This window comes from Eriocheir sinensis, chromosome 35 (genome assembly GCF_024679095.1).
Source record: "Eriocheir sinensis breed Jianghai 21 chromosome 35, ASM2467909v1, whole genome shotgun sequence".
In the NCBI taxonomy this organism is placed as follows: domain Eukaryota; kingdom Metazoa; phylum Arthropoda; class Malacostraca; order Decapoda; family Varunidae; genus Eriocheir; species Eriocheir sinensis.
The window spans coordinates 2,187,980-2,199,996 of record NC_066543.1 but is presented as its reverse complement, the minus strand read 5'-3'; the positions used below and the strand labels follow the sequence as shown (position 1 = coordinate 2,199,996).

General features: G+C 44.0%; 1 long non-coding RNA gene across 1 annotated transcript in view; it reads right to left on the bottom strand.

The window, feature by feature from the left end:
* LOC127007251 (uncharacterized) overlaps positions 1 to 12,017 on the bottom strand; it is a 294,850-nt gene that overhangs the window by 219,861 nt on the left and 62,972 nt on the right. Inside the window, exon 3 of the long non-coding RNA XR_007760128.1 lies at positions 755 to 777. This is a non-coding gene — a long non-coding RNA (uncharacterized LOC127007251). The remainder of the gene's footprint in view (positions 1 to 754; positions 778 to 12,017) is intronic.

The window sequence follows — 12,017 nt, the reverse complement described above, 5'->3', positions numbered from 1 at the left end:
ACACCCCACACCTGTCCGCTTTAACTACCCCCACACCCCACACCTGTCCGCGTTAACTACCCCCACACCCCACACCAGTCCGCTTTAACAGCCCCCACCCCCCACACCTGTCCCTTTAACTACCCCACACCCCACACCTGTCCGCTTTAACTACCCCCACACCCCACACCTGTCCGCTTTAACTACCCCCACACCCCACACCTGTCCGCTTTAACTACCCCCACACCCCACACCTGTCCGCTTTAACTACCCCCACACCCCACACCTGTCCCCTTTAACTACCCCCACACCCCACACCTGTCCGCTTTAACTACCCCCACACCCCACACCAGTCCACTTTAACTACCCCCACATCACACACCTGTCCGCTTTAACTACCCCCACACCCCACACCTGTCCGCTTTAACTACCCCCACACCCCACACCTGTCCGCTTTAACTACCCCCACACCCCACACCTGTCCGCTTTAACTACCCATACACCCCACACCTGTCCGCTTTAACTACCCCCACACCCCACACCTGTCCGCTTTAACTACCCCCACACCCCACACCTGTCCGCTTTAACTACCCCCACACCCCACACCTGACCCCACACTTGACCCCACACGCGAAAAATGGAGAAAACACTACACCGCAGGATTAATAACAACTTTGCCTCGGTATTTTTTCTCTCCAAGATACAAAAGAAGAAAGAATGAAACAATAAGGCAACCAAACCCTCTGGAAACGGTTGCTTAAGAACTGTGGCCTACCTTGCCGGTGTGTGGGTAGCGTTCTGAAAAGACAAGGAAAATCATTAAATCGCACATAAAGTAATATAACGTCTACAAGGACAATTAAAACCCATCGAGGGAAAGGTAACCGTAGCAACCCGGATGTCACACTTGCCCTGCATTCCCCAGAGGCTCACGGGTCAAAGAGACGGAGGTGAGACCTGACGCAACGAGCAGCTTGACGTGTGCTCTTTGCTGTTCCGACTTTTGCCTTGTCTACTTAGATCTCGCTAAGTTACACCAAAACACAATTCAAATCCTCCAATGAGATCAAACAGACATGAAACACAACAGCAAGCAATTAGATGAAGTAGTTATTATTATTATTACTATTATCATTATTATTATTATTATTGTTTTTATTATTATTATTATCATTTTTTGTTTTATTTTACGATATAGAACAGAATGGATATATATCATCCCTCCCCCCTCCCCCAACCTCCCCCCCTTCCCCCTCAACCCACTACCTCACACCGTCTCATCCCTTTCCGACTTTTCTCCGCCCCCTTCTCACTCCCCTCCCCTCCCCCTCACCCCCTTCCCTCCACCTCATTTTCCGGGCCCTAAGTCTCTGAAATTTTACGGCTCCTACACTTCGGTATTCGTTATTTCCCGCCCCTTTTGGGATATACGGTTTTTCCCTTCCTGTTATTATGATCACACCTTTTTCCTGGCTGTCTTTTTTTATATTCACCTTCCTCATTTTCCTGTTTTTGTTTTTTTCTCTGTTCCGACAATTTTCAATCACTTTTTTTTCCTTCTTCGTCTTCTCAACTCACCTTCTCATTTTTTTTTTTTTTTTTTTTTTTTTTTACGTTGATTGCCTATTGCGCCGGTAGGCATCTTCCCGGTGGGGCCTGATGGTCGGCCCAAGGCTTTTTCCAGGTGGGGCCTGATGGTCGGCCCAGCCCGTTCTGGCGCAGGCGAGTGTTTATAGTGGCGCCATCTTGCATTGGCTCATGCTGCCCCCCGGAACTCGTTCTTGATTCGCTTGGACGGCTTCCTCTAGAGTCCGGGTTGATGGGTGGTCTTCAGGACAGCATGTGGGTAGTTTTAAGCCACTCAGCGGTGACTGAAAAATCCGAGTGGTAGCGTGGGGATTCGAACCCGCGTCGTCCATCACGCGGTGAATGTGGGCCCAGTACGCTACCACCTACGCCACCGCCTACTCATGCTCGTCAGTCTATCTTATTTTTTTTCCCTTTCCTCCTTTCCTTCCTTCCTTCCTTCCTTCCCTTTATACCTGACTTAAGCCTCATACTCCATCTCCTCTTTCTCCCCCTCCTAATACTAATACTACGAACAACTCTAATCCTCTTACATTCATTCTCTATCAATATATACCACTAAATACTTCTACTACTACAACTACTGCTGCTACTACAACTTTTACTACTACTACTACTACTACTACTACTACTACTACTACTACTATTACTACTACTACTACATACTATTACGATTATCGACACTATTACTCTTCCTATCAAATTTAGCAACACTATCTCTACATCCTCTTCCTTCTCTACCGCCTCCTCCTCCTCCTCCTCCTCCTCCTCCTTCTCCATCAATCGGGTCGTTTAGGTGGTAAGAGAATGTCCTTGTGGGAGGCCTGTGTCACGACCCTTATATCACCCCCCCCCCTCTATCTTTCTATCTCTCTCTCTATCAATATTTCTGTCTCTATCTATCTCTATCTATACATCTATCTTTATCTATCTGTCTATCTCTATCTATCTATCTACCTATCTATCTCTCCCGAAGCCATTAAGCGGAAAAAAGAGTCGTGCTGGGTTACATTTCGGGCCCATTCATTACTTGCCCTTCACCTGATAGAGAAACCCTTCCACCCTCTCCCCTTCCCTCCCTCCCTCCCCTTTCCCTCCTTTCCTCTACTCTTTCCTTTTCCTTCCTTTCCTTTTCTTTCCCCACCTTCAACCCTTTCTTTCCCTCTTTCTTCCCTCCCTCCCCTTTCCCTCCTTTCCTCTACTCTTTCCTTTTCCTTCCTTTCCTTTTCTTTCCCCACCTTCAATCCTCCTTTCCTCTCTCTCTCTCTCTCTCTCTCTCTCTCTCTCTCTCTCTCTCTCTCTCTCTCTCTCTCTCTCTCTCTCTCTCTCTCTCTCTCTCTCTCTCTCTCTCTCTCTCTCCTTCCTTCTTTCATTCATTTACTCTTCTCTCTTCTCTTATTTTTTTCTTTCTTTCCTTTTTCCTTTCTTCCAACTCCCCGTGCTTCCTTCCTACCTCCTTTCCTTTCTTACACCATTCCTTCCCATCCATTCCTTTCCTCCTCTAGAACCTTCCTTTCCTTCCTTCATTTATTTTCTTCCTTCCATTTTCCTTTTTATCTGCCTCGCGCTTTCCATGTTCCCACAATGCGCCGTTATGACCTCTATCCTTCCTTTACCGACTCCTTTACTGCCCTGTCTCTTCCTCTCGTTCTTTCTCTCCAACAAAAGGCATCTCTCCATCATTCCATTCCTTTATTCTTCCGATCTTGATTCCGGTCTTTCGTTCCTTGCTTCCTCCTCTTTCACTTGTTTTCGCTCCTTCCACACACATACATGCACATACATACAGCGTCTCCAATCAATTACAAAGATATTTCACGAGTTAAGAAACTTGCCATATGAGGAAAGACTTCAACAATTAAACTAGCATTCTCAAGAGAGGTGAAGGGTGCGAGGAGACTTGATCGAGGTTTATAAATGGATGAAGGGCTTTGATAAGAGAGATATTAATAAGGTATTGATGATAAGAGACCCGGGTAGGACCGTAGGACACGTAGTAATGCGTTTAAACTGGATAAATTCAGATTCAACAAGGACATAGGCAAAAACTGGTTTACCAATATAGTGTTGGATGAGTGGAACAGGCTTGGCAGTCATGTTGTGAGTGCCAATACAATATTCACATTCATAAATAGATTAGATAAATTCAGAGACAGATGGGGTTAGGTTCACAGGAGTTGCCGTCTACAGACCAGCCGGCCTCTTGCAGACTCCTTACGTTCTTATGCTCGTATGTTCTTCCCTACTTCTTACAATTTTTTCCTCCCTTTCTCAGCGCCTTTATCAACTTCTTTCCTGTTTCTTTGTTTACTCCATTCCGTCTCCTTCCTTCCTTTCTTCATCGGTTTCCCCATCAACCTCTTTTCTTTTTCTTATCTCACTCTATTCCATTTTTTTCTCCCGTTCAACTGCTTCTTTCCTATTTCTTCCTTTACTCCATTCCATCTTTTCCTTACTTTCCTCCTCGGTTTCTCCATCAATCTCTTTTTTTCTTTCTTCTTTCACTCCGTTCCATTTTTTTTCCTCCTTTCCTCGGCGCCTTCATTAACCTGTTTCTTCTTCCTTTTTCTCCCCTCACTCCTTTCCATTTTTTCCTCCCTTCCTCGGCTTTTCAACCAACCTCTTTTCTATTTCCCAGTTCACTCCTTTCTATTTCCATTTTCCTTCCTCTTCAGCACGTCCAATAACTTTTCTTCTCCCTTTCCTCACTCCTTTCTATTCTGTCATCCCTTCCACCCACACACACCTTTCCAAAACCATCACTGTTCCCTTTTTACTCCCACACCTGCACAGGCCTCCACACACCTGAATCACGGCCCCACACTTACGCCTCCTCGCCTTCCCTCTCAGAAAAACTTGCACCGGCGTAGCTATATAATTTTATGGGTCGTTTCTCGCCTTCTTCTCCCTTTTTCCTTCGACTCTTACTCTTTTGTACCTGCCTCACCCTCCTCCTCCTCCTCCTGGTCCTCGTCCTCGTCCTCGTCCTCTTCCTCTTTCTCCTCCATCCTCCTCCTCCTCCTCCTCCTCTTATGACTCCGATACCGACTCACTCAATTCCATTCTTCTCCTCCTTCTCCTGTTTCTCATTCTTCTTACCACCGTCCTCCTCCTTCTTACCACCGTCCTCCTCCTCCTCCTCCTCCTCCTCCTCCTCTAATATTCTGTTGTCATTACTAGAAAGAACTCATAAGCATAAATCAAAATATTGGTCTCCACTGAGGTGCGAAATGAGACTGGGAGGGAGAGAGAGAGAGAGAGAGAGAGAGAGAGGGAGGGGGGGTGGGGGGTTCAAGGAGAAATAGAGGAGGAAAAATAATGAGGAGAGGAGGTGAGAAGTGGAGAGCTAGACCGATGGCAGAGCACTGGAGGGGAAAGTGAATGAAGGTGAAGGTGAAGGTGGAGGAGGAGGAGGGGGAAGAGGAACACAAAGACACACAAAGGAAGAACAAACAACAGCAGACCCGATGGTCCTTACAAGGCTGTTTGTGACAAGCTACACTATCTATTTAATAAAAGGTGGAAGATGAAGGACGGCAAAGGCCAGCCAAAGCTGGCAGGAAAGGAAAAAAAACATACAGCATGGAAAAACTGCATGGAAATTATGTAGGAAAGAGGAAAGAACTACCATTACTGCTACCACTAACCGGGCGATAAAAACGGACATGGACAACAGTATTCGAAAGAACTTAACGTTATGGCGACAATGAGTAATATCTTAGTTGCTGGCTGGATTCAAAATACTTGTCTAATCTATTCTTGAAGGCCGTAACTGTTGTACTATCAACGACATCACAGGGTAAAGAATTCCAAACTTTAACGACTGGAGGAGGAGGAAGAAGAGGAGGAGGAGGAGGAGGTGAGAGAGAGAGAGAGAGAGAGAGAGAGAGAGAGAGAGAGAGAGAGAGAGAGAGAGAGAGAGAGAGAGAGAGAGAGAGAGAGAGAGAGAGAGAGAGAGAGAGAGAGAGAGAGAGACTTAAGTATTACTGATTCACACCTGAACTGCCTTTCATGTTCCTCCTTAATGATCTCATTCTGCAGAGATCGGAGGAGGAGGAGGAGGAGGAGGAGGAGGAGGAGGAGTAATAAGAGGAAGACAGGATAATAGTGGTATCGTTGTTGGTAATGGTGGTAGTTGTGGAGATGAAGGAGAAAGAAGAGGAGGAAACAGGAAAACATGGAAAGACAGGTAACATGGCTCATTACGAGGTTGCCTGCTGTATAGCCGTGATCTGCCCGACAGTCATTGGGTGCCGGCAGAGCAGATCAAAGCACTGTGGACCGTTTTTCAATTAACTCCTTTTGTCGCGAAGTAACGGTCGATGCGATTTTTGAAGTTGATGGTTTCCGCACTTACGACTTAAGAAGAGGAAGGGGAAGAGGAGGAGGAGGAAGAAATGGAGGATAATGACGAGAAAGAGGAAGGGAGAAGGAGGTTTATGGCTGGCAAAACTGACTCACCCCTGATCTCTCTCTCTCTCTCTCTCTCTCTCTCTCTCTCTCTCTCTCTCTCTCTCTCTCTCTCTATCTATCTATCTATCTATCTATATCTCTATCTATCTATCTATCTATCTATCTATCTATCTATGTATATTAACACATGCCCTGGAAAAGCCGATGGACGGAATATATGACGGACAAGAGAGTCACCGGAATGGAGCTGTGACGGACGCCTTCAAATTTAGCCCAAGGTCTGAATTTCACGTTCCATTCTGTCAAAACCTTCTTAACGATATTTTCCTTCCCCTTTATTATACGTAGAACTTTCAGAAGTCGCCATTTACATTCCCTTTGAAGAACCCTTGCCTTTCTTTGACGGGTTAGAGGGCCCATAAATCCTTAAGGTACGCAGGCACTAAAGAGAAGAGAGAAAGGGTTCGATCAATATGGAAATGGACGTGATATTGCACCCTGAGATCGGGATGGAGTGGGCAAGATTTAACCGTAGAGGAATGAGGGTTTGGCGTTGTGAGAGAGAGAGAGAGAGAGAGAGAGAGAGAGAGAGAGAGAGAGATAAATGCGTATATGCAGAGGGTATTGTATAAATGCCACGTCGCCTATTGTTGTTGTCATTGTTGTTTGGTTGAAAAAAGAAAACGAGAGAGAGAGAGAGAGAGAGAGAGAGAGAGAGAGAGAGAGAGAGAGAGAGAGTTTCGAAAGGCATATACAGCCGCTATCGTCTCATTTCCCTTCGAACAGAGCACGCAGGAAGGAATACCAGAGAAGCGAAGATTTCTGGCACGCGCATAACTAAACAGGAATTCTGACGCAATGTTGGCCATCTCATTTTCCTTGTGTTTATGTTAGGATTCTGAGTGTGTGAGTGTGAGTGAGTGGGTGGGTGTTGTGCAAAGATCGCGTAATATTCAATTTTCCTTAACTATTACATGAGGACGAAAAGAAGGTGTTGACAGTGATGAGGATAACGAGGAGGAGGAGGAAGAGGAGGAGGTGAACCAAAATAATGACGATGATGATTATAATAATGCAATAATACGCGTTCTTGCTATTGTTGTTGTTGCTGGTGGTGGTGGTGGTTGTAGTGGTGGTGGTGGTGGGCGCAAGACACAAGGGACACAGGAACAAGTGGTGTGGGCGGCGGGAAACAAGGCGGTGTTGCATGACATGAGCATTGGTTTTCGATACTCGGGGTGGTGAAAGTGATGATGGTGGTGGCGGCAGTGGTGGTGATGTGTGGGGGAAGCGGAGGATGATGTACACACACACACACACACACACACACACACACACACACACACACACACACACACACACACATAATTGACAGGTGGGCCATGTTTCCTCTTCTTAAAATACCTGTACATGATCTGAGTTACCTGTGTTATCCTATCAGTCCCCTCAGGTGTCACACTCCGCCACCTCCACCACCATCATCACCTTTACCATCTCCAAGAATTCTGTGAGCTACTTGACTCCTATACTTCCTCTCTCTCTCTCTTTAACTTCTTTCTCACGTCTCCGCCATCCACTCTCATCTCCTTTTGCACCCTCCATTTACCTTCACTACCAGAGCCTTCCTCCTCCTCCTCCTCCTCCTCCTCCTCCTCTTCCTCCTCCTCTCCTCTTTCTCTTACTCCCTTTCCCCTTCCTCCACTTCCACCTCCTCTTTCTCCTCTTCCTTCTCAGCTTCAAGACAAAAGGGGATTAAGTGAAGCTAAGAAAAGAAAATCTAAAACAGGAGAAAAGGAAAAAAAAGTCTTGGGAGTTCAGGAGAACCAAGAAAGGCTTGTCACTGGATCATTGGCTTTGGGAGTGGAGGTAAAGGAGGGAACCGCAATCCACGTTATAATCCTCAGACTTAGTAGCTGCGTCTTCCTCCTTTGACCATGCGGCAGGAAATAATTTATATGATAATAATAGAAATTTGTCTTTATAACGCCATTTTCCTGTGTTTATGTATCTCAAGCTCTACATTTCTCGGCCCTTTCCTCGGCATCCGTTCCAATAATATCAGAATCCAACACCTCTTTCCTTACGATTTTTTCAATAAACCATTTGTACGTATTGATAGCCGGCTACATCGGTCATATTACAAGCTCTCCCTTCCTCGGCCACTTCTTCGACCTCCTTTCCAATAATATCAGAATCCAACACCTCTTTCCTTACGATTTTTTCAATAAACCATTTGTACGTAGGCTATTGGGGACACCATCGGACATATTACAAGCTCTCCCTTCCTCGGCCACTCCCTTGACATCCGTTCCAATAATATCAGAATCCAACACCTCTTTCCTTACGATTTTTTCAATAAACCATTTGTACGTACGCAAATGGGGACTACATCGGACATATTACAAGCTCTCCCTTCCATGGTAACTCCCTTAACATCAGATCCATTAACATCAGAATCTAACACCATTTTGTCTTATGTTGTAGTCACACTTTGCCGGATAGTGTGAACAGAAGATCGGCGGAGAGCAAAATTATCAATCCGTTCGTTTCCGTTCGCGTGCGTTTCGTGTCCATTTCTCGTTCCGCTGGATTAAACGAACCTCGCCTGACAAGGAACGCACTCACCGAACGAGAAATAGACAAGAAACGCATGTACAGTGGTGAAAGTAAATACCAGACTCGGACATACACGAAAAGAAAATATATTGTCGTGAAAGTAAATACCAGACTCTGCAATGAAAAAAATATATTGTAGGAAAGTAAATACCAGACTCGGACATGAAAAAAATATATTGTAGGAAAGTAAATACCAGACTCTGACATGAAAAAAAATATATTGTAGGAAAGTAAATACCAGACTCTGACATGAAAAAAATATATTGTAGGAAAGTAAATACCAGACTCTGACATGAAAAAAATATATTGTAGGAAAGTAAATACCAGACTCTGACATGAAAAAAATATATTGTTTTGAAAGTAAATACCAGACTCGGACATACACGAAAAAAAAAAATATTAGAGGTCAAGAAACAACGAAAAGAGAGAAGGAAGGAAGGAAGAGCAAAAAAATTAATAGCGTCACTCAACCCTCGAGGAAAACACTACAAACTTCGTTACTGTCTCTTAACTTCCGGCAACGCGGCAAAAGTGTCATCAGCGCTGCATGCAAGATAGCACAAAGGAAAGAGAAAAGATAAAAAAATAAACTGGAGTGTGCATTTTTTTATATTATTTTCCTTTAACTTTTTTTTTTTTTTTTGCTTTACACTTTTCATGAAGGGAAGGTTGAGTGAGATTTTTGTTTCTTTCTTTGTTTCTTTGTGTGCGACGGTTGTGCTTGATCTGTCTCTTTGTCCATCTCTCTCTCTCTCTCTCTCTCTCCATACCCAGGCAAAAATTGGTGTTGGAATCCATATATTTGGGGTTGGAATCCATATATTTGGTGTTGGAATCCATATATTTGGTGTTGGAATCCATATATTTGGTGTTGGAATCCATATATTTGGTGTTGGAATCAATCAATCAATCTCTCTCTCTCTCTCTCTCTCTCTCTCTCTCTCTCTCTCTCTCTCAACACAAAAAACAATAAGCAGGATGAGTCTTTGTGGATACAGACGCAGCTCAGCTCAAGGCCAACACAATCATCTTTGATCTACTATTTCTTCTAATCTCCCTCCTCCCCAACGTTGCCAGATTGTCGTATCCAGCCTCCTATGTTTGCCAATTTCCGACCCCAAAACTGCCTCCTCGACCTAAATAACTGCCTTCATATATAGTTACCTTAAAGTGGTTAATTATTGGTGTTTTTACGCAATAGCTATGGCTCAGAAACCGGTAAATAAGAGGCTCTGAGTACGATAATTTGGCAACGGTGCGAGTCTTCCCTCCCTACCTACCGTCCTCTCCCCATATCCTGCTCGTACCCTCACTCTGATTCTCCGTCAATTTTTCATCTTCGTCTCAAATCTCGTTTCTTTCAGCTTCTTATTTTATTTTCTTCGTCAATTTTTCCTCTTCGTCTCAAATCTCGTTTCTTTCAGCTTCTTATTTTATTTTCTTCGTCAATTTTTCATCTTTTTTCGTCTCAAATATCGTTTCTTTCAGCTCCTTATTATATTTTCTTCGTCAATTTTTCCTCTTCGTCTCAAATCTCGTTTCTTTCAGCTCCTTATTTTATTTTCTCCGTCAATTTTTCATCTTCGTCTCAAATCTCGTTTCTTTCACCTCCTTATTTTATTTTCTTCGTCAATTTTTCATCTTCGTCTCAAATCTTTCTTTCAGCTTCTTTTTTTATTTTATCTTTCTTCCTCTTCCAGACTCCTTCCCTCGCTTGACCCTTTCCTCCCTCGTCTATCCCTATCTTCTTCATTCCAATCCTTCGTCTATATTCTCCTCCCTCCTTTCTCCCACCTTCCCCCAGTTTCATTCCCCCACACTTTTTTTTATTTCCTCCACCGTACCCCGCCCCCTTTCTTTCTCTCTCTCTTTCGTTCTCCATCATTCATTCTCTCTTATTCATGCACTTTCTTTTCTCTCTCTCCCTTTCTTCCTCTAAGCCTCTCCGTTATTCATCTGGACCTCTCGCCTTCGTGCATCTTCACTGAGCCATGAACCAGCAATTGAGAGAGAGAGAGAGAGAGAGAGAGAGAGAGAGAGAGAGAGAGAGAGAGAGAGAGAGAGAGAGAGAGAGAGAGAGAGAGAGAGAGAGAGAGAGAGAGAGAGAGAGGAAAAAAAGAAAAGAAAAACATGGAGCAGAAAGAATTATTAAAAAATCTGCATACAAATCATTAACGAGCAATCTCTTTCGCAATATTTATCGTCGCTTCCGTTCGCTAATGGAAAGAGGAGAAACGACTGAAAGAAGGAAGCAGATAAGAGAAAATAAGATAAACACATGAATAATAATAATAATAATAATAATAATATTGTAGGTCATATTTTTTTTCTTTTTTTCTTTATGAGTGAATAAGAGATAGCTTTTAACGATCTCTCTCTCTCTCTCTCTCTCTCTCTCTCTCTCTCACACACCCACATACACACACACACACACTTCCCCACCACCCACCCACACTCACATATTCACACCCTCGCCTCGTAGTGGTGTTCAATAAAACAACAGCGATAAAAAAGAAACGTCGACAAACACAAAGACTCCTGCACAGATCCTGACGCTAAAAAGTTGATTCCCTGCACCTGACGACACGACACGCAACACGACGGAGGCGGTGACGCAGGGAAGGAGGGAGAGAGGGAGGTAAAGAGAAAGGAGGAAGGGAAAGAGGAAATAGTGGGAAGTGGAAAAGGAAAAACAGGAGGAACAGAAGTAGAATGGGAAAGACAGCAGAAGGGGAAGTATTATGTGAAATAAGGGGGGAAGGAAAGAGAAGGGAAAGAGGGAAGGAAGGGAAAATGAAGGTAAAAGGAGGGATGACAGAAAGTAGTTAATGAAGGAGACGGGAGAAGGAGGGCTGAAGGAAAGGAAAAAGAAAGTGAGATGAAATAAAGTAACAAGGGAGAAAAGATAAAAGCAAAGATTGGGAAAAGATAATAAGGGGTGGAAAGAGGAAAAAACGATAACAATAACATTAAAAAACAGGATGTAAGGGAAAAGATGGTGAAAGAGAGGAAGGGGGGAGGGAAGAATAAGACATAGAAAAGAATAGGTAGACAAGGAAAGGAGGAGAGGAGGTAGGAAGGAGGATGAAGGAATGAAAAGGAGAAAAAGCAAGGGTGAGGAGAGATGAGTGGTTCAATGGGCGGTGAAAAGGAAAGAGATAAGAAGATAACGAGAGGAAGACAAGCAAAAAAAGGCAAAGAAAAGAAGGGAAAAGAAGAAGGGAAAGGAAAATAAGCAGTGACAAAATACAGGATAACAAAGAAAGGGATGGAGATACGGAGACTGGATAAAGACATGGACAGGGAAAGCAAGGAGGAAAGGGAGAAAGAGAGGAGGAAATGAAGAGAATGAAGAAGAGAAGAACCACAAAGACCTTCCTGACCTTTCTTTTCTGCCACGCGTCTTCAGATTACATTATGAC